Here is a 21,863-nt window from a genome sequence, read left to right on the forward strand (position 1 = left end):
CTGAGCTACACTAGCCAGGGCTCTGCTCCTCATTTTAGAGGTATTTATTCCTGAATGGGTTTCTTCACCATTTGTTTGTTTATAAGGTTAGTAACAACAAGATTAGGAGAATATTATCTTTCTGAATTTGGTGGGGGGAGGTATGGTGGCATACTCCAAATAAATGTGTTTTGAGTATAGATTTGTTTGACCACAAGCATCTTGTTTAGCTCAGTGTAGACAATCTCATTGCTTGGGTCGTGATTGGCGTCTCACACCAGGTCCAGATACTTGGACATGCAACCTGTGCGGTCTCACAGAGCCCTGTGCTTGGTCCAATGCTCTGCTATTGCTGAATTGAAAACCTTAAGAATTTCTGAACAAGGAGTCTACATTTTCATTTTTCAGTGGGCCTCCAAAATCATGTAGGCAGTACATACACACACACACACACACACACACACACACACACACACAGTGTCAATCAGGTATGTGGCAACCTCCTGTGGTCTCATAGACATCTAAGTGGAATTTCTGAAGGAGTGGGCTCAAAAAAGTATTTGAATAAAAATGGCCAAAAGTGTTCCAAATGCCATGAAAGCTATAAACCCAGAGATTCGGGATGCTTAATGATGTCGAAGCCCAACAAACATGAAGAAAACCATACCATTGCACATTGTGATGGTTAATTTTTGTGTGTCAACTTGACTGAGTCCTGGGGTACCTAGGTATTTGGTCAGACATTATTCTGGATGTTTCTATGAGGGTATTTTTGGTTGAGATTGACATTTAAATTGTAGACTGAGTAAAGCAAATTGCTCTTTCTAATGTAGGTGAGTCTTAGTCAGTGAAAGGCTGACCCTCCCCCAGATGAGGGAGTACTTTTGACTGCCAGCCTTCTAACTGGTACATTGGCCTTTTTTCCTGCCTTTGGGCTCATCCTGAAACACTAACCCTTCCAGGGTCTTCGGCCCACATCAAATGGGGTGATGCTGATGTTGAATCTGTTATTATTTCTGGGTGAATAACATTACTTCAGTAGCCAGGTATAATGCCCCCTGTATCATTCATATGCTCATGAATCAAAGCACTAATGAATATTGTCTTGCATTGTGAGATTGTTACATAAGAACATGTAAAAAGGTATATTTGCTATGTCATGTAGAAAGGTGTGTTTCCTGGGCCTGATGTGTAATGCTCAGAGATTTTCCTGAAATTCAAGAATTTGGGGTTATTGACAATTTCTGCTGTATACTGAGACCATATTTGGATGGGGTAAAATTTATAGTCATTCATTCATTTATTCACCCATCCATTCACAGAGTGTAATGGCATTGTGTTCCAACTTACACATTATACTGTAGCCAAGAGTGTATTTTATTCAGGGCAGAGTTTAGTACCTCCAAGACACTGCATTGGTTTCTTGCCCAAATGCATTGTCCCATTTCGACTGAATCAGTTTCAGAGCATGGGTCAAACAAGCCCCTAGCTGTATAATAAAATGAGACATTTGAAATTTCTTTTTGAAAAAGCCTATGTCTGATATGGCAAAAACAATTTCTTGTATACCTCTGGGACTTACAAAGAACCAAGTGCAGGCTATATTATTGCTTTATAGATGTATTTTGGTAATTTTGTAAATATAATTGCACTGTGAAACCTGTGCACTCAAAATGATCCATCAGATCCAGTCAGAATTAAATTTTCAAATAGCAAAGCACACAAGTAGTGGCATTGAGGGAACAGTGAAGGAGGCAGATGTGAACAAAAAAACTGGGGGCACACAGTTCTAGTGCAGATATTTGAGAGGAAGTTACACATGCATGAGAACATACCTGACAGATACAACAGTGAAGAATTTATGACCCAGGATGTCTAGTTTTGATGAGATGATGAGCTGAGGGACACATCATACAGATTTGTTAAGTGAAATGCACTTTTTTTTTAATGAAAAAAGAATCCTATGGCTTTTTTCTTAGAATCCTGTTGTTTTAAATCACAAGACTGGCTTGCCACCATTATAAACACCCAGCTCTAGTGTGATTCCACTTGACTCTCATACCCCCAAGACTTCACTCTGCTCCGCATCCGAATATAGCTGCTCAGACCAAAGCCTTGGAAACTTCCCACAGGAACAGTTCCCTCTGTTCCCTTCCTCGCTGGATAATGTGACAGGTTTGTCCCTCACTACATCCACTATTATTTTTCAGTTCTCTTTATTATACCTTTAATTCTATCTTACCCATTTATTTCCAGTCCTTTACAATTTCTCTTCCCAGTTACAAACGATTATCTCCCTTTTATTATGATTTTCCCCTAATCATCTTCTATTATCTCTTATTTTAGTACTTGGCTTTCCCTCTTTGATGTCTTTTAGTTTGAACTTCAGGTAATTTGACCCTTTTTGTTAATTCTTTGACTTCTCATAGATCCATTATCTATTCTTCTCTTTTTCCATCTTTCATCTTTTTCTATATATTGAAATTCATACAATTGTACGGTTTGGCTGTAGCTGGCAGGGTGATGAGCTGTGGAGAGCTGTCACAGGTGAACAAACAGGCTTTTATGATAAAAGGTCACACTAGAGCACACACAAAGTTAAAAAAAGAAGCGTCTATTATAGGGTTTAGAGAATTGAATGTGCATGACATGATTCCTGAAAAAAAGAGGGAAAAGATACACTGAGTAGGTAATGACATCATGACAAGAGGAAAGCACCATTTATCTCATCAAAGCTTAGTGAACTTAAAAGCTAGAATCACATAAAGCAATTGTTTCAAAATAGTTTGCGGGATACTTAGCTCAGAGAATCAACATCTGAAGCCCATATGCACACACCAGAAGCACCAGGTGTTGGAAATAGCACCTGACCCAGGAGGCAGGAGATTTCACCACTTCTCTAACCTTTTTATTTTGACTTTTGGTTTTTCCTCTACAAAATGAAATTAATAGACCTTATTGTAATAGTTTTAGACCCTGGGCTCATAGACTGTAGCCATCCTCAGAGGTGACGGTCTGGAAGAAGCTTTAAAGCTTTCTATTGCTACAGAGTTTTAATTTAATTTTTAAAATTTATTGGCTTTTACACAGAGAGAGGAAGGGAGAGTGAGTGAGAGAAACATCAATGTGTTGCTCCATCCATTTATGCATTCATTGGTTGATTCTTGTGTGTTCCCCAACCAGGGATCGAACCCACAACCTTAGTGTATTGGAATGGTGCTCCAGCCAACTGAGCTACCCAGCCAGGGCCTCTTCATACCTTCTAGACTAGATTTGAATGCAAATCTGGGTTTTTTACTACTGTCCTGAACTGCCTCAATAGTCATGTATTTTTCAGAAGATTTTACTACACTCACGCATCTAATAAAAATCGTGGGGTATAAAATAGCAAATTATTTTGGAAAAAAATAATTCCTACCAGGAATCTTAATGCACAATCTCTGTGGCTCAGTAATTCTATTTCCATAAATATATACAAAGAAAAGAAAGCCTAAATACGGGGGGGGGGGGGAATCGGAACACAAAGATGTTAACAAACACAGTGTTTCCTTAAAAGAAGAAAATTTTTGAAATGATGGCAATATAAAATAGTACAGAAATGCATAAATAAATTAACACCCATGCTCACCACTACCATGAAGCATGTTTGAGAAGAGTTCTAACATTAAAAAAATGGTTTACTACATATTTAGGTAAAAAGTATGTCTTAACAATATATAAATAACATACCTTAACTGTGTTTAAAATGCTTAGAAAGAAAACAAATACAAAGATATTCATCAAAATATTGTAATTGCTTTGTTGATGTAGATGAGTTTAGGTACTTCTGTATTCTCTAAATTTTCTATTATAAGACTGCTATTTTTTTAATAGAAGGAATAGTAGCATAATCTTTTAATAAATCTGCTATAACTTATTAGGAAATTCCCTGCATTCCTTTAATGCAGCAGGATTATATTTCTGAAAATCAAATGCAATGCCCTGAGGGATGTTTGAGATTTATAAATATGAAACCCAAACTAAACCAAACCAAATCAAATCCCCCCAAAGTTTCCCTTCCCCTCTCTACAGGATTATACTTATTGCCCTGAATTTAAATTTTTTAGCATTTTATTGCCTGTTGCATAATATAGGAAATAGTAAAGTAATTGGCTTTTATTTATCTGGAATTTTGTTTACCTAAATATGTGTTTGCAGGTCTTGCATTTTTCTCTTACATTTCTCATGATATTTTGACACCTCCATTTCTTGGCCAGAGCAAATCATTTATTTGCTGAAGCACTTTGGTGGGCAGAGTGCTGTCCTTCTTAGACCTGTGGCCTACTCAGGTTAAAGAATTCTGGATGCTTCTTGTTTGTAAATGTCCTTTTCGGAAAACCAAATCATTAGATGCAGTGATGTAGAAAAAAAAAACAGAAGGAAGATGAGGGAGGAAGGAGAAAAACCTACATTGCTATTACCCCAAGTGACATGGTAACACAGAAAATTAAATTTCAGGGATATTTTTGGTTCTTATTTACTCTGATACTAACCAAAGTTGTGGTTTCCTTGGCAACCCCTTAAGCTACTAAGCATCTAGGTAGCAATCAAAGTACTTACTTCAGTCTCTCCACTCCACCTTGGAGTCAGGGAAAATTAATTCGTGCTAAGGATAGATCACACTTTCCATGCCTTTCGTAGATGGGTTTAGACTAACCTAATTTCTTCTGTCACACCATTTTCTCAAGTCATTATTATTTTTCCTTTTAATTTTACTAAGTGGCGCAACTCAAAAGAAGCAACCATATTCAAAAGATAGACTTTTATAAGAGCAAAGTAGAAAATACAAATTGAGATAATATAAGATGAATTTCAAACTCTTCTCCAAAGATTAAAAATACCGAGTTCATTATATTTACAACTTCCTGTGAGGTATTTCTTTATCATATTATTTTCAGCTCCCTGACTTCTAGGAATGGGGAAAATCACGAGATGGTAGAACCAGCGGTGTTTTGTCCTCACCCTACTACAAGTTTGAATGCACTACAGAGTAGGGAGATGGCGGTGGAAGCACTGCACCTCCCGAACTAACATGTACTCCTGTGTAAAGAGGTGTTCTCACCTGTTGTGGAGAACCTGCTGCTCAAGGTCAGGACCAGCAGCAACAGCACCACATGGGAGCTTACTGAGAAAAGCAGCGTGCACAGGCCAGCTTTAACCCACAGCAAGTTGTCTCATGTTCCCCAGATTTTCTGAGTCATAGTCTTCATTGTAACAAGGTCTCCAGATGACTTGAGATGCACAGTATGATTTGAGATACATCCTAGCACCACGTCTTGGCTCATGGCAAACCCTAAATAAATCGATCATCCCTGTTTTCCTTCCATCAAAAGAATAAGACTTTCCCCTCGCTTCAAAACAGATGGACCGTATTTTCAAGGCTGCGTAAAAAAACCCAAGTGGATAACTTTCAACTCCTCTTGTTATTGTGTATTTTTCACAGGGCTGATGTTCTATCCTTCTTTGCGGTTGAACACTTGAATCTAACATCAATCCCAAAATGTGCTTAATTAGTAAAATTGGGTGCATCATTATCTAACTCAGATTTCTTAGCCTTTTTAAGATTTTTATAAAACATTACATTCTAATCTAAACACTGAACACCTAAGACAGTATATTTATGCTAAAATTACATTAAATATTTGAGAAGTAAATAGAAAAATAAGGAAATTTGGGGGTAAATTCCAAATTTTTATGAAGTCTGGAATGTTTGTGGGCTTTGGATTTACATTTAAATCCTGTCTTTGAGCCTCTCTAGCACATTACTTGCTGTCATTTATAAAATATATGAATTAACTTATGCAGGGCCAGTGAGAATATTTACATCTGCCCCTCTGATGTTATGCTTAACAGTTGATCTTTATATGGACAAGCATCTGCGTTGACCCACATACAGATGTATGAAAAGTCCTTTAATACATAAAGAAATCTATAATTTATCATTTATCACCTCTCATTATAAGAATTAGGGAAAAGTTTGAGTTGTTGAATAAATAAAATAAATGAATGCAATAAGATGATTATTTTCAAATACACACAATGATTTCAATAAATCATTAACCAAGTGTACCCAAGAAGAGATCCTCAGGGATCAGCTTTAATGAAAACTGAAGTTGCCTCTGTAATGAGCAATCATGTGCAAGCTTGTCTCGCCTTAGTAATCGCAGGGTCCTTTCTCACCTGGCCAATGCTGGTGACAATTTATAATCTCCTCCTCCTACAACACGCTGTGAGCAAGAGTTGTCAGCCACCCCCAAATGTGAAAAAGACAAGCCTGCCTCAGAATTGTACTGACCCCAGAAAAATCTTTTTCTTCCTTTTAACACACTACCGAGAAAAGTTTCAAATGCAAACTTGCATCCAAGAAAAATTCTCTCACAATTTAGTGAAGCCCAAATGGACAAACTTGTCAGCTACAAAACCTGGCAATCACTTTCTTCATCAAGGAATGAAAAATTTAATTATATAGTGTAGATCCCTGAACATTTCTTTCCTTGGCAGAATCTGTGCATTCAGGCACGTGATGCAGATTCTACGTCCCAGAGCCCTGAGTCTTGTAAACTTGACCTAGCCATCGTCTGCCTGTTTATCTGGGGAGCGGCAGCTCTCTCTTGCTCACTGCTGCATCTCAGTGCTGAGAAGAGGAGCTGCCCTGCACATTTACTGAATGAACAAACCTATTGTTTGTTCTCCACAGGGAGAACAGAGCAGAGCTTCCCGGCTGGAATGATAGCCCCATTTGGTGACAGATCTGTGGAAATGCTATTCCCCTCAGCCCTGAGGATAGCAGGGCAGGTCTTGGGGCAGCAGGAACTCTGGAGGCAATCAGCAGTCTCTTAGTGGCTTCTTTCACTAGTTCAGTGGTCACACTAAAAAGGTATTATTATTTTGTCTGTGTGCCATGGCATGAAAAAATGTTGCAAAGTCGTTCTTTAGAGTAAAAGTGACAAACAACATGTCTGCAGAGAACTGGCCAATGATTTGAGTTCATCGGTCCTGGTGTAAGTACCAGCTAGCTGATAGTTTGAGCCCTGGTTTACAGAGCAAGTAGAGTGACCATCAAAGTATTCTGTCAAACTGAAGTGATCATAGAAAGTTAAACCCTGAGGGAATGAAATACAAATGTACAATACAGAGTGAACATCTTCATGGAATTACTAATATATTTCTGTTCTAAGTTACACAAATATCAACCTCTGAAATGTACATAATTAGAATGCCTGTTGTTTTTATCCCCTGATCTTTTACCCTTTTTGGTCCTCATCTTTTTGCTACACTCATTTTCCCTGTTTTATTACAAATGACTTCTAATTCAAGCTTGCAGATGTCTATGCACACGCTGATTTATGTAATAAGCTTTACTGTGTGGCCTCATCATGTGTTTTTAGTTAATGACACCACAACTCCTTCCCCCACACTGTCTTTTATGGAAGTGCCTATAAAGTGCCAGACATTATACTAATCTCTAGGGAAAAAAATTAATATGATATGCTATGTGTCTTGAGAAGCTCACATTCTAGTAGAAGGAGACCATATGATAAAACTTTAATTAAAATAATTGTAAACTTTTATAGAGCACTAATTGGGTACTAGGAATTATTCTAAGTAATTTTGCATTTATTATCTCATTTAATCCTCCTAAAATACATGTTTAGATGCTATGTACCAATGTGAATTTCCTGAAATCTACCATAAGGATGCTAGGCCACTAAAACAGTAAATTGCAAGATACTAGGCAGTCTTGATACATTTTCATGTAACTTTCTTACTACATACACTCAGCCACCCTTCCACTCCCAGGCTCTCTATTATTCTAAACCCATAGGTACTTATATAGCCATGACTGGGGTTTGAGTGTGGCATGCTTCCATATATCAATGACGCCAGAAAATCTTAGGATGTACTTGCGTGTGTATGCATATGCTTACATGCATACTTAGTCACATAAACTATAATTTATTGAGTGATGTCATATACAAGAAGATCTGTGTAGGGTAGCTCTACTATGCATAGTTGTCCTTCAAAGTAAGAATAATAATCTCTTTTTCAAAAACAAAGGTAAGACCCTTGATCAGTGTGGCTCAGTTGGTTGGGCTGTTGTCCTGCAAACTGAATGGTCTTGGGTTTGATTCTCAGTCAGGGCACATGCCTGGGTTGTTGGGGTGCATGTGAAAGGCAACCAATCAATGTGTCTCTCTCACATCAGTGTTTCTCTCCCTCTTTTCCTTCTTCCCTTCCCCCTCTTTAAAAGTAAATTTTAAAAATCTTACAAAAAAATGAATGAGACTAAGAGGAGATAGGCAATGTGCCCAAGGTTACACAGGTAATGAGTGCTAAAGATTAGATTTATACCCGTACCTGACTCAGATCAGATTGGCTCTACTTACCCACTGGCTCTACTTAAGGTAATTTAGTCCAGCCATTCATCTGATGTTCATAACCTGCCTGTGATATTCCTGGCAAATGGTAGAAGGGCCCATGTCTTCAAAATGGAAATGACAGTGTTCTTCAAGAGAAACCTTGGACTGCTCTGAGCTTTGAAAGTTAAAATACTGTAAAGTTGAAGTCTTCTTAAAAGTAAATCTTCCAATGAACAGTTCAAAGTCTATCCTTTGAATAGTATAGAACTGGTTTACTTTTTTATTTTTTAGCAATCCTTTTTTTCTTCTCTGAACTTTGCTTGTTCCAGAAGAACTGCCTCTGGTTCTCCATCGTGCCCTCAGAGTGTAGAGTTCTCTGCCCTTGCCCTACTCCTGCCTGCGCAGGTCCTAAGGTAATGCTGAGGGCGATGTACTGAGCTAACCCTTCTATTTACTTTCTCCTAGTAACACATGCTGCTCTACCCCACATTCTGTGCAGCCACTGCCTTGAGAGGGGACAATATTACCCCATCTCTCTGACAGTAGTGACCAGTAAAAATGTTTTTATATGACTACAACATGGCCCAACAGAATTCTTCTCACAGACTAATACAGGGGTATTGGATGAAATGAAGCTTTCTCTTTCAGCCGGAACAGCCAAGCTGACACTTGGTGGTCATGCTCCCTGCCCGAGGCATCTATTGAATAGGAGAGGATGAGACCAACAAGCAGAAGGAAGCAGTGAAAGGCAGAGATCAAAAATTAAAAACAGAGAGAGTTAGTGGCTCTGAGACCATTCCATTATTGAAGTCAAAGTTCCGGGAGTTCTTTCTTCAGATTTGTAGGTTACCTGACAAACCAAAATTTCACCTGTCAGCCAAAATTCTCCTACTTTCATACAGAGTTTCTATTTTTAACAAAGGAGAGTCCTGATATATACACTCCATGTTAAGGCGTAGAATTTGGAACTGAAAATACTGAAAAAGCAAGCATGCCGCCTCTCTTTCTTCCATAGCTACCCTACAGTACGACCCAAGAATCTTTTGATTTTCTTAGCAGCCATGTCGATACTACTGACTCACAATGAGATTGTTAACAAATAAAATGTCTACAAATGTTATTTGATATACTAATGAGTTTCGATTCTTTTAGAGCCTGATTCTGTAATTGAACGAATTTGTTATTTCTCCAGTTTCATATAATTGGCAAATTTGAAAAAACTTAAAGTTCCTGTTTATAGCTTGGTGACCTTGGGCAAATTTTTCAATTTCAGTGATGTAGACTTTGAAGAATATCTATCTCATTGATCATGTGAGGATGAAATTCATGTCCAGGGATCAGCACAAGCCCAGTATATATTAGGTGCTAAAATGTGGTAGCTATCTTTACAAAGAAAGAAAGAAAGAAGACATTTGAAAAAATAGAAAATTGCGCTGTCAGATTTAAAGTCTTTTTAACTAGGATCTTTGATATAATTATTTAGGCACTTACGAATCTATTCCTATGTATGATTATTGAGATTATGTTATCTTGTGAAATGTGACAAGTGCCTTGCTAAATCTAAATGAACATGATCCACAAATCTAGAATCCATGTCCAAAGGAGAATATAGCCAGTCTGACCCAACTCTTTCTTTGTGGAGTCATCCTAGCTGCTGTTGATCTCTACTTCCAATTCTGAATACTAGCAAACTATGTGTTTCCTTTTGTTTGTCTGTTTTTCCCCTTCACTGGGCACAGTGTTTTTTACTGATGATACAGGATAAGGTGTGGCTCCCTAAACTCATCTGCTTCTGCAGGGGCTGGGATAGACACTTTTGAGGATGGAAGAGTCTCTATGTTGAGGGAGTGAGTTGGGGAAGGGATTCCCCAGTAGCTCAAGGCTCAGGATTCTTCCCCATGCTTCCCTTGAGGCTGGTAGTCCATAGGTTCGTTACTCCTTGGAGACCATTTGTACCATAAGGCCCACCATCCTGTTGCTATAGCCAAAATAATTATCTCACCAGGAAATGAGATGAACAAAGTAGTCATAGAGGGCAATGCCAGCCACAGCATCAAAAGTAAGAGCGTTACTATTAAAGTCATAGGAGACGGCTTTTTCTATGGTATAGCTCAGGATGCTCTATAGGGGGCCCTTTGATGACTGCTTCACCACCTTCTTCATGTCACCATATTTGGTAGCTTTCTCCAGACTGAACATCAGATCCATAACTGACACAGTGGGGCTGGGACACCCTGCCAGCAAGTGTAGGTGACCTTGCTCACAGCCTTGGTAGCACCAGGAGGGTGACATTTTGAATATCTCCAGGCCCATCATGCTACAGTTCCCCACAAGGACCACCATGGTCTTCTGTGTGGCTTTGATGGCATGAATGTGGACTTGACTTTCTTCCTCCATAATGCCCAGGTTGCCGTGAATAACCTTGGCCAGAGAAGCAAAGCATTGATGGTGTAGGAGGCATTGCTGACAATCTTGAGGGTATTATCAAACCTCTCCTGGTTTATGTCCAAACATTGGGGCATCAGCAGAAAGAGAAGAAGTGATGAAGACCCTTCTGGCTTCGTTCTTCAAGTGAGCCCTAACTTTGTCCAAAGTAGTGAAAACACCAGTGGATTCTATAACATGTTTAGCATAGCATCACCCCATTTGAGGTGGGCAGGAGCTTGCTCCTGGAAGATGGAGATGGGCCTTCTTCCATGGACAATACGCTTCCTGCTCTCAACTTTGGCTGTATCATAACCTGCCATGGGTGGAATCATACTGAAACATGTTGTAGATCATGTAGTTGAGGTCAGTGAAGGAGTCACTGATGACAACGGTGTCCTCTTTGCCACAGTTGAAGGTAACCCTGGTAACCAGATGCCCAGTATGGCCAAATCCCTTTACTCTGAACTTTGCTGTAGTGCCTCATGGATATAGCTGCCACACCACAAGAACATGCAGCTGTGTGTGGGACAGGAAGGAGCAGAGAGCTTTATTTCTGTAATGATTGTTAAATTGTGTTTAACATTCACCTCAGGCCTAGAAGTCTAAAGTGTTTACATAGCTAAGTACTGCGCTTTTTAAAAATAAAAACTACCACAGTTTATCTACTGCCTTGTGGCACCAAACCCATTTCTCTGTGATGGTAAAGACAACACAGTAATTTTAAAAGCCAAGTTTTTAGTACTCTGAAATATAGCCTCATTGAACTCAACAGGTGCTTTTCTGTAATTCATTCAGCTACCCATGATGGGAAGTTCCTCTTGCTGATAATGTTCATTATGCTTCTTTTTAAGTCTGAAGATCATTCTCAACACTTCAATATATATACACACACATACACATATATGAATATAGATATAATTTTATATGTTAATAACATATAGTATTTAGTGTCCAAATCTAAAGTTCACTTTATTATCCATGCTCAGAAAATTGGTATACATACAACTGGGATTATAAATGTTATTTTCTGCTTGTTCCCTATTTATTTCACGAGTAAATCACGGGGCACTGCCTACACTTTGTTTGCATATCAGACCTACAGTCTTCTGTAATAGCAGTCAGTTTCACAGATTTATCGTGTATTTTTTTCTTTCTCTACCACATCCAGTTTAATCATTTGATTTTTCCACATGGCATTTAGACAAATATATTCTTCCCTGCTCTTATTAAGTAACACTAACTTAGCTTGTTGAGGCTTTAACTTACAGGTATCTACAATCATGCAAAGTAAAATATGATCAATTATTATAATAAATCCCTTTTCATCAATAGTTCCTACTTTATTAGTGCCCCTTATGAACTACTGTTTTCAGAATTTGTCACATTTTTTTCAAACTGAATCAAAAAATGTTTGCCTTATGTAACTTTAGCTCAACAAGCCTAATTAAGTTGGGGTTGAAGGGAGAAGGTGCCAATCAGTGTGAGGGATGCTTGGTGCTTCAGACATCTCAGTAACAGAAGCACTTGATTGTGTAGGACACTTTGTTTATCAGGTTAAACAAATATCAGAGGGGTGATTGGGAAAAAATAAAATTGTGACCCACTAAAGCCACTTATTAAAGTTATCACAGAGAAATATCATGATGACTTTCTCTTGCACATTAGACTATGTGGCAATTTTGCTTTGTTTTTCTTTGCTTCCCTTGTCTGTTCAGAAGGCCTAAAGTTCAGGATAATGGCAATTATTCCTCATTATCATATGCTTTGTTTCTTGTGATTTTTTCACCTCTCTGGTCTCTTCTCTACTACCCTACCCTGCCCCTCCCAGTTATAGGTGGGCACAGGTATAATGGCACTCACTGCCATCTCTTGGAAATTTGGAATATGTCTTTTTTTCTTTTAAGTTTCGATACAGTTCAACTAAAGTGTCAAGTACAAAACACAAAGTATCAGTATATAGGTCTTATCTGTAAGTTGATTAGAAAGGAAAGAAGAAAAAAGGAGAGAAGAGCCCTGGCTAGTGTGGCTCAGTGGGCTGAATGTCAGCCTGCAAAGTGAAAGGTAACTGGTTCGCTTCCCAGTCAGGGCACGTGCCTGGGTTGTGGGCTGGGCCCCTAGCTGGTGGCACATGAGAGGCAAATATTGATGTTTCTCTCACACATGGATGTTTCTCTCCCTTTCTTTCTCCCTTCCCCTCTCTCTAAAAAATAAATAAAATCTTTTAAAAAGAGAGAAAATATGTTATCTGGGCATACTTCTCCCCTTCTAAAAATTTGGATCTAGTTTTTTGAGTAGAAATGAATGAAGAGTCAACACTAGGGAAGAAGGTACTTAATTTTTACCTCCCTTTCTTGTTTAACATCCTTCACTGAATTTAGATTGAATTCTTTTATTCTTACCTTTGGCAGTAAATAGGCTTTGGCTCCATTTTCTGGTCCCAGCACCCTGACTTCCCCTTGAGAAAATACAACTTTTGCATTCTATGGGATTCAGATAGATATTGACACAGGAATGGCTTCTCTCCAGATCTAGAGACTGGTGGAGGCATGAACCCTTGATCCAGGTTGTTTCATTCAGACCTTCTGATATACTGGGAGCTTGTAGTCAAGAGAACTGAAAGGAAGCCTTCTTTGTCTTGTGGTTGCTGAGAGAATATAATGCAAGGTTGGGGCTCTTGACACCCATTTCTCCAGAAAAAGGAAGTACGCAATGAAAACAAAGCCCACACACATCACAGCATAGCCAACAGATGAAAAGAGCAGGTCTTAGTCTTGGTAAGACCTTTGGAGCACCTGGATTCAGCTGCTCCTGAAGACATCTATCAATAAGAATTTTGGAGTTCATAATAAAGTCCTATTTTTTTTTTGTTTAAACTGTAGAGTGAGAAATTTTGCTATCTCTTACAAATGCCAATTACACTATTTTTCTCCAAAATCAACATTCTTCATTTTTCTGAGCACTGAAAAGCATATTTATTTATCTGTTATTTGTATTCATTTCCACTTGGTAAAGAAGGCATACTTTTAGACCTGTTTGTTTGTCTCCATTGCCTTTTCTCCTTAGCCTCATTTTCATATAACACTAATGGAAAAAGAACTACTGCTATGTTCCTTGTCTCCTGAAAAGTGGTTGGCACAACAATAAGCAGTCTTCCCATTTTTTATTTCCTATATTGGAACTTTGTGCTCACATAACCCTCAGCATGTTATGCACCTCCTCGATGGTATCTGTATTGACCCAACTTACACAACCCGTCTTAGATATGTATGAAATCTAGTCATTTTACTCTAACCTTAAACTTAACATAAAGACAAAGGCCTTGATAATTGAGAAGGAAATTAAAATTGATGTATTTAGTGTGAGCCCAGAGAGACTTTAGAAATTCAGAGTTTTAAACGTTAAAAGTTGGCTTCTTTACTTGCTAAGACCCTAGCATCATTATTTAGAATTTGTAGCTCATTCAAAATTAAATATTGGCATACTAAAAAGTATTACTGCTTATTCATATGTTTTTTAAAATTTAAATATTAATTATTTATCCAATTGGTTAATTATTTTTAAAAGCACAAATGAGTATTTTAAAAACTTTTACTTTTTCTCTTTATAGAGACAGAATATTAGGATTCTCCTACTAATACCTCCTTTGAGACATAACCCCCTTTCTCCTCTTCTTCCTCCTTCTCCCCTCCCCATCCTTCTCCCCTCTTCACCTCCCTTCTCCTCCACTTCTGTTTCTTCATCTGGTGAGAGAGGAGCTTTCTTCCAAAGAGCCATCCTCACATATGTGTTGAAACACCTTCCTTTTAAAAACTGGTGGTGAAACAGCAGTTTTTTCCTGTTCATTTCTTTGTTTTTTGTTTTTTTTTTTTTTAAATCTGGATTCTCCATGAGCTGTTATCATATAAAAACAGCCTACACCCTTGGGATGTTCTGGAATGAAGATAATTTGTACACATTGTGATTGTTAACAGAGAATTGGTGTACAACACTGGCTCTTTACAATGCAGTGCTGATAACTATAATTGGGGACATGTGAAAAACTGCACTTCAGAGATGTACTGTTTCTATGGGTCTCCTTGGGAAGAGGTGGGCCACGTCTAGAACTGACACTGATATTAAAATACCAAATTACCAAATGATAACCTTCAGGGAAATGTGTTCAACTACCTATTTAGATTACATTTTATATATTTTCCTCCAAGTGAGAATATATCATTTTTAATATCCTAGGGCCATTTGCAAAGTTGGTTAAAAGGACAAAAAGATATTAAGAATAACACATTTTAAAAGGATAAATAATCTTTGCATTATATGAAATTATGGTAGCAAAACAATTTCAGAAAGATATACATGAAAGAAATAGGGGAGAAACATCAGTTGAGATGAACAAGGTGGAAAATGCAGTAACGCTGCGGCAAAGGCTCTTTTTCACAAGTAAGAAACGTAGTCCCTCGGGGGAAGAATGAATTCAGGGGGGAATCCAGAGGGAAGAGAAACTCCAGGACATACCGCCTTTCTCTTCAACCATCAGGAGAGACACCGTGATGAGCAGCACTGACCCTTTGTCAGGACTGAAGAAATGACGCCCCTGCAAATGGCAGTATTGGCTGCTCCCTGCTCCCAAATGTGAATCCTCTTCAGAAATTTCCTTAGGCTGGGGAGGGCTGCTTCACAGTGTGAACAGCCTGTGCCCAGTGACTGGCTGAATTTTGGAGCTAGAGGCCCAGACTCCATGAGGCAAAGTGGGGAACACTGGAAGTATTTCCCAGCTTCCCCATGAGGACAGCTGAAATATTTGTTGGGAAGGAATCATCTTCTCTCTCCTCCCAATTCGGCACACAAATCTTGTCTTTTCTCTTCTTTGCTTGCATTTTTACCTCAAACATTTTTCTCTCTCCTTGCTAAGAGTAGTAACATACATTCACATAGGCACACATAGGACATACATACATATGTGTATATGTGTTTGTATGAAATTTTCAGATTCAGGTTCACGTTAACTTTTTGTCTTAAGATAGATAGCCTCTTTAAGTTGACTTTATATATTCCTGTTTTGATTTGGAATAAAGCAAAATTTTCAAGTACGTTCACCCCCCCCCCCCCCCCCCCCCCCCCCCCCACCCCCCCCTTTTTTCTCTTACGTTTTTTTTAGCTTCCTGTTAAAGGTGAGATCATATGGTATTTGTCTTTCAGCACCTGGCCTATTTCACTCAGCATAATGCTTTCCAGTTCCATCATGTTGAAGCTTCTATTTTTAAAATCTTAGGATATACCTCAGTTTTTTTTTTTAGTTACATGAGCACGCACTTGGTCATTTCCAAAATCTTCAGACAATTAGGCTCAGTTATTTTTCTGTACTATATGCAATACTACAATGAGCTTATACCTATAAGACAAATACTTTTTGTATTTTCTAACTGAGTTTATACCCCAGCGTAGACCAAAGAAATGCTTATAAGATATGAATAAAGACTTAATAAGATGGATTTTTTTCAAATCACAGTAGTGTGGTAATGGATCTTTAATTTTTCAAACTATTTTGTTTTCTCAGATTTTTAAATTTATCATGAAAATTCATGTACAAGTAAAAACATTACCAACCTAGAAAGTGAGTGTGGCTAGTTGGGCTTAGTTTTCTTTAATCTCTCAGGAAATAACAAAATAGTCAACCTTCTGAGAGAACTTAAATTTATGTTTCTGTAGTCTGTGCTGACACTGCTAAAAATGAATCATTAAATGTAAAAGGAAGGTAAAAGGAAAAATGTTTGATCAACTGCTCTTTCCTGGTGCTACATTTAAAAAATCTTTTTTTTTTTTTTTTTGGATATACAGAATACATTTCAATGGCTAGGATATAATAGAACCAAAAAAGATACTGGTCAATAGTTGGATTTATAAGTGCATTTGCATGCTTATAGAATGAAAGTTTGGCAACTGTAATAGAATATAGAAAATATGGGAATGAGAGTTTCTTTATTTTTTGATATAAGGAGAGATTTCTTGTAAAGTGAAATAATGGAGCTCATTAGATACCTCAACAAGAGGAACTGCATTCAACATGGAAGGAGGAAACTAATTCATCCCCTCTTGTAAATTTCTAGGCTGCGGTTTCATCACATGATAATCTTGATTACATAGAATTCGACTAAAAGGGGCATTAAATTAATCAGATTTTGTTCCCAGAGTTTTCCTGTGGGGCAAAATAAAGGACCCAAAGGTCAGCCAATTAAATAATACGTATATGATTTATATTCTTGAGTAATAGTTTAATTCTAAGGTTTAGATACATGTTACTTTAATAGTCATGTATTTTATACTAGACAATGAGGAATGACACATGGAATGATTTATTTTTTGGAGAAATATTTTTGAGTGCCTAGATAGGCCACCTGTTGGGTTAAACACTTGGATTAAATGGTAAACCAAAATGCCTATTGTCTCGGTCCTCCTGGAGTTAGACTCTAGTGGATGATGTAGACACGGGAAAATATTTTTGTTTTTAATAATTATTAAATTGAAATCCAGCTAGGCAGTATTTGGGAAGTTAAAGAATGCTTTTAAGAGTGTGTAATAGAGCCATTTGACCTAATTAAGAAGATAAGAAAAAGCTTTCCCAATGAAGGAGTGGATGGGCCGTTTGATGAAGAATGACAAAATTATTAGTTTAAGAATAAAGGAAATAATTTCTGTAGAGCGGAGCTTTAAAATTTATTCTTTTATATTGCTTTCAATATGAAATATATATCTGACCAGAAGCATAGTAACTTTTATAGTGATAAAAATACACCTATCTGAAGAGTTTTATTCCATCATTCTTTCGACAAATAATTATTGTATAGAAAAGATTGTGGGAATAAAGTGATAAACAAGAAAGACAAAGTTACTTATCCTATGGAGCTTAATTTCTGATAACCCAAAACAAGTTAACTTGTTAAGAAATAATTTCATATATTAATAAATGGTGTACATAAAATAAACTTAGCCGAAGAGCTAGAGAGTGAATGTGATAGCAGGGGATTTTTGTATGTGTGTATGTATGTGCCTATATATGTATGTATGTATGTATATGTGCTTGAGTGTGTGTGCAATAATTTTATATATGCTGGCCAAGATATGTAGAAATAACACATTAAAGAAGAGACCTGAAAATTGAGAAAGATGTATGAGGAAATATCAATTTAAAGAGGATCATATGGAGGCTAAACAGGGTTGAACAATAATCATAGGGCTTTGTATCAGACTCTTCATCCTGAGAAAATGGGGTGCTTGGAATATGGTGAATGTAGGAAGGAATGCTAGATGATGGGGATCTTGGGAGCCACACGAGAGTGTCTGGAAGGTTTTAAGCAAGAGAAAAAAAATAGTGGCCAGCACATCCTCTACCAGCACTTTGTCCATGAACTGAAGGTGACATCAATGATGGTGGTAGTAAGAGGAACGGGGGGAAATGGTGAGATTTATGATCTATTGAGGATAGAAACTGCTGATGGAGTGGACTTTGGTGGGGAAGGAAGGAGAGGAATCCAGCAGGGGTCCAGATTTTTAGTTTGGCCAGCTGGGTTAATCATGGTGCCATTTACCAAGAAAGAATCGCATTTCTTTAAATCTTAAAATGCTTTACACCTTAACACTTGCTCATCTATCCATCCATTCTTTTATTTCAGCATTGAGTGCTTACTTTGTGGCCTGCAAGGAGCACTATCCTATGGGAACACAAAGACAAAAAAAGCTTACATTCTAGATAGCAACAGGTGGACTGGAAAACTAACAAATAGGCCTACAGACCAATGAGTTGGGTGAAGGAACTAAAGCAGCCCCTGTGGTAGAGACTGAATCATGGTACGGAAGTTAACTAGGATGGTGCGGGGTTGGGGGATCTGTGAGATGATATATAAGCTAACAGCTATAGAACGTAAAGGAGTCAGGCCAACTAGGAAACATTTTTAAATCTTTTAATTCATAATTTTAAAAAATCATTATCTACCAAATAAGATTTATGACTCTAGTAAGACTTGTTCCTCTTATTGAATATCCTTGAAAACAAACTCATGACCATGATTTGTTCCACTTTAGAGCATTAACATCTTTTGATCTTTTTTCAAAGTAATTTTCATATTCTTACTGATTAAAAAGATAACACAAATACTACATAAAATTACATTATAGAGATGCAAAATATATAGTGTGGAATTTCCTATTATTTCACTATTTCCTCTCTGAAACATATTGTCAACAGTTTTTGAATACGATTCCATATTGTATTTGCTCTATTTTAATATAATAATGCAATGTTCCATGTATTTCTTTAGTGCTTGTGGGTTTTTGCTTTTATTTGTTTTTATTTTTTTACCTTATGATTTCTTGGATAGCTTTCTTTGAAAACACACATGGAACATTTTATTGTTTTTAATAGTCACACAATCTATTGGTGTATATTCCGCTGTTATTTAATGGTTTTTATATATAAAGAGTACCTAGATTCTTTTCATTTTCACCATTATTATAGATGATGAATGAAAAGTTCTTAGCAAGGATGGGTGTGTTTCTAAAGAACATAGTAGGAATATTAGGTGGAGTGAATGTGCATATTTTAAATATAAGAGGTATATCTATAGTGCATTCCAAAATTTTATACCATTCTCATTCACTTATGTGAATAAAGCCCAAGAGTACCCATTTATAATGTTCTTTGATAAGATTGCATATCAGTATATCATTTTTATATTCATTTCTTTGAAGATAACCAATGCATTTCATGTTGATGTTATTTCCCTTTTAACAAATGGATTCCTCATTTCTAACTTCACTTATGAACAGTAGTGCTTTAATGACCATTCACATTACCATCCTACATTTCTTTCTGAATTTGATGTGTTTTTATTATCCAAACATGCCTCATGTATGCAAAACCCCAAACCAAAACAGCTTCAAAATTTAAAGGAGATATTAACATTCTCAACACTGAACACAATTTAGAAGTTGAGAAAAACTTGATATGAGGTTGGCTAGTATTTGTGCAAGAAAAAGAAAGGGCAGTAAAGGTAGATGTTGTAATCCTCTGCCAGTGACAGGGCCCCGCAGTCGTTCCTATCTGAAGCCATAGCCCAGAGATGCCCAAAAGCACAGCAGCAGGAAATACGGTTCGCTGGTATTGGGTAGCACTCGTATCTAAGTGGCATTTATTGAAGATTTATTGAGGTTTCCCTTTACACATGTGATGAGTTTTTTTTTTCCTTTGTGAGTGTTCCATAAATACTTAGAAGAATATATCTGTGTGTTTCAGGTTCCATCTCTTCAGTCTTCTTCCATAATCATATGATTCTTATCCTTTAGGCCTTTTATCTTAAACTGGGCAACATTCTCCCATAAAGAAGAAACCAATCCACAAGCAACACATAGCATTTTTCAGGAGTTTTGAGATCAGTATCAAACACTGGGAACTTCTGTTAAAGTTTGATGTGGGGAAGACACCACTGATATATATATATATGCCTAATACCCTCAAGTAATTTCTATATATCACATACGGATAATGGCTCCCTATGTGTCCATTCCTATTGTGTTTTTGTTGGATATTTTATAGTTGTATCTCAAACATTTTTATTGGTTTATGTCTTTTAGTGCTTTTTTTCTCTTAGGTCTTTGCTTTCGATGTAGCATGAATTTATAATGATCTTCATCTCCCCTTTGCCTTACACTCTAAATTATCTATCAAATTTTTATTTGCACATTATTATTATTTAATGTACATTTAGCAATCCGTTCATTTTTGACATTTTATTCTCTTATAGATCTCCTGTGTAAATAGGAAAGCAAGATATAGTTTATTTTAGTCTGCTTCAAGAGATTATGCTTTGTAATGGTGAAAGTCACTATTTATATTTATTCTTAGAAAGCTGCTTATTTATATTCTGCTATTTTGTACCTTTTGTTTTACAGTATTTTAATTTCCTTTTTTTAATTTCTTAATTTAAAAAGAATAGTCTTCAGGGGTTGGGGCAGTAAAACCTGTTTTTAATTGTGCAGGTAATAATCCCTCTGTTTACTTAACAGACTGTTGTAATTACATGAACCTAATTTCAAATTATAAACAAAATGGCATCTTTGGCCTTTCAATAAACAAAGATTGGGAATTTTGCACTTATGTGTTTAGAATTATGCAGTAGATTAATTTTTCATTCAAATACAAATTACTACTATTTTGTCATGATCATTGAAATTGTTATACCTCTTCCCCTATGTCAGCTTATTCATTGAGCACTGACAGCCCCGACAAATCCAGGTTTAAGTTCATTATTTCAGTTATTTTCAGATGCCTGAATAATAGATTTAGAAAAAGAGCTCAGATGATATACATTTTTTTTTCATGTAGCCATTTTCAGGGACCTTAATGACTTTAATGTCTTTAAGGCTTGTAACGTGGTTTTACTATTGCCACTTCTGCAGAAACACATTCAGGTAAGCAGACTTAAGATGATAGGCATTTTGAGAATTTTATATAAAATATTTTTTCTTTTACCTTCATGTATGAATGATTATAGAATGACATACAATTTTCGATGTAATAAAATTTTCCCTCAGAGCTATTCAGATACTTTTGCTTTGGATGATGCTAAACAAAAGAGCACATGAGAAAGATCCCGCCGTGTCCAAAGTCCTCTCATCTTTCCCAATGGCCAATGCTGAAACAGTTGGGAAAACAAAATTAATGACAGCAGTATTGGACTATAACTCTTAGAATAAAATAAATATTCCTGTGTCCAAGCTGATATAAGTACATAATTGCATAAGTAATTAAAGATAAGGGACAGCTCTCTGATACATGAAATTCTATAGAAAGTGTAGTAGGAATGAGGGAAATGAAAACTCTCATTAGAACCTTGTAGTAATGATTGTCTGACAAGGTTTACCGAAGGAAGTCACAATTAGGGGACCTAGTACAGGAAAATACAGGGCATTTCTGCAGACTCACGTTGTCTATCTCGGGATATTAATTACAAATGGAAAAAGGATAGTTTTAGAGTAGAAAAACCTGACAAACAGCACTTTAATGAAGCG

At 37.0% G+C, this 21,863-nt stretch overlaps 1 pseudogene; it reads right to left on the minus strand.

Moving 5' to 3' along the window:
• Positions 1–21,169: 21,169 nt before the first annotated feature.
• Positions 21,170–21,289, minus strand: LOC119049911 (uncharacterized; annotated as a pseudogene).
• Between the last annotated feature and the right edge of the window lie 574 nt (positions 21,290–21,863).

Source organism: Artibeus jamaicensis, unplaced genomic scaffold, assembly GCF_021234435.1.
Source record: "Artibeus jamaicensis isolate MK-2021 breed Jamaican fruit bat unplaced genomic scaffold, CSHL_Jam_final contig_797, whole genome shotgun sequence".
NCBI classification, from domain to species: domain Eukaryota; kingdom Metazoa; phylum Chordata; class Mammalia; order Chiroptera; family Phyllostomidae; genus Artibeus; species Artibeus jamaicensis.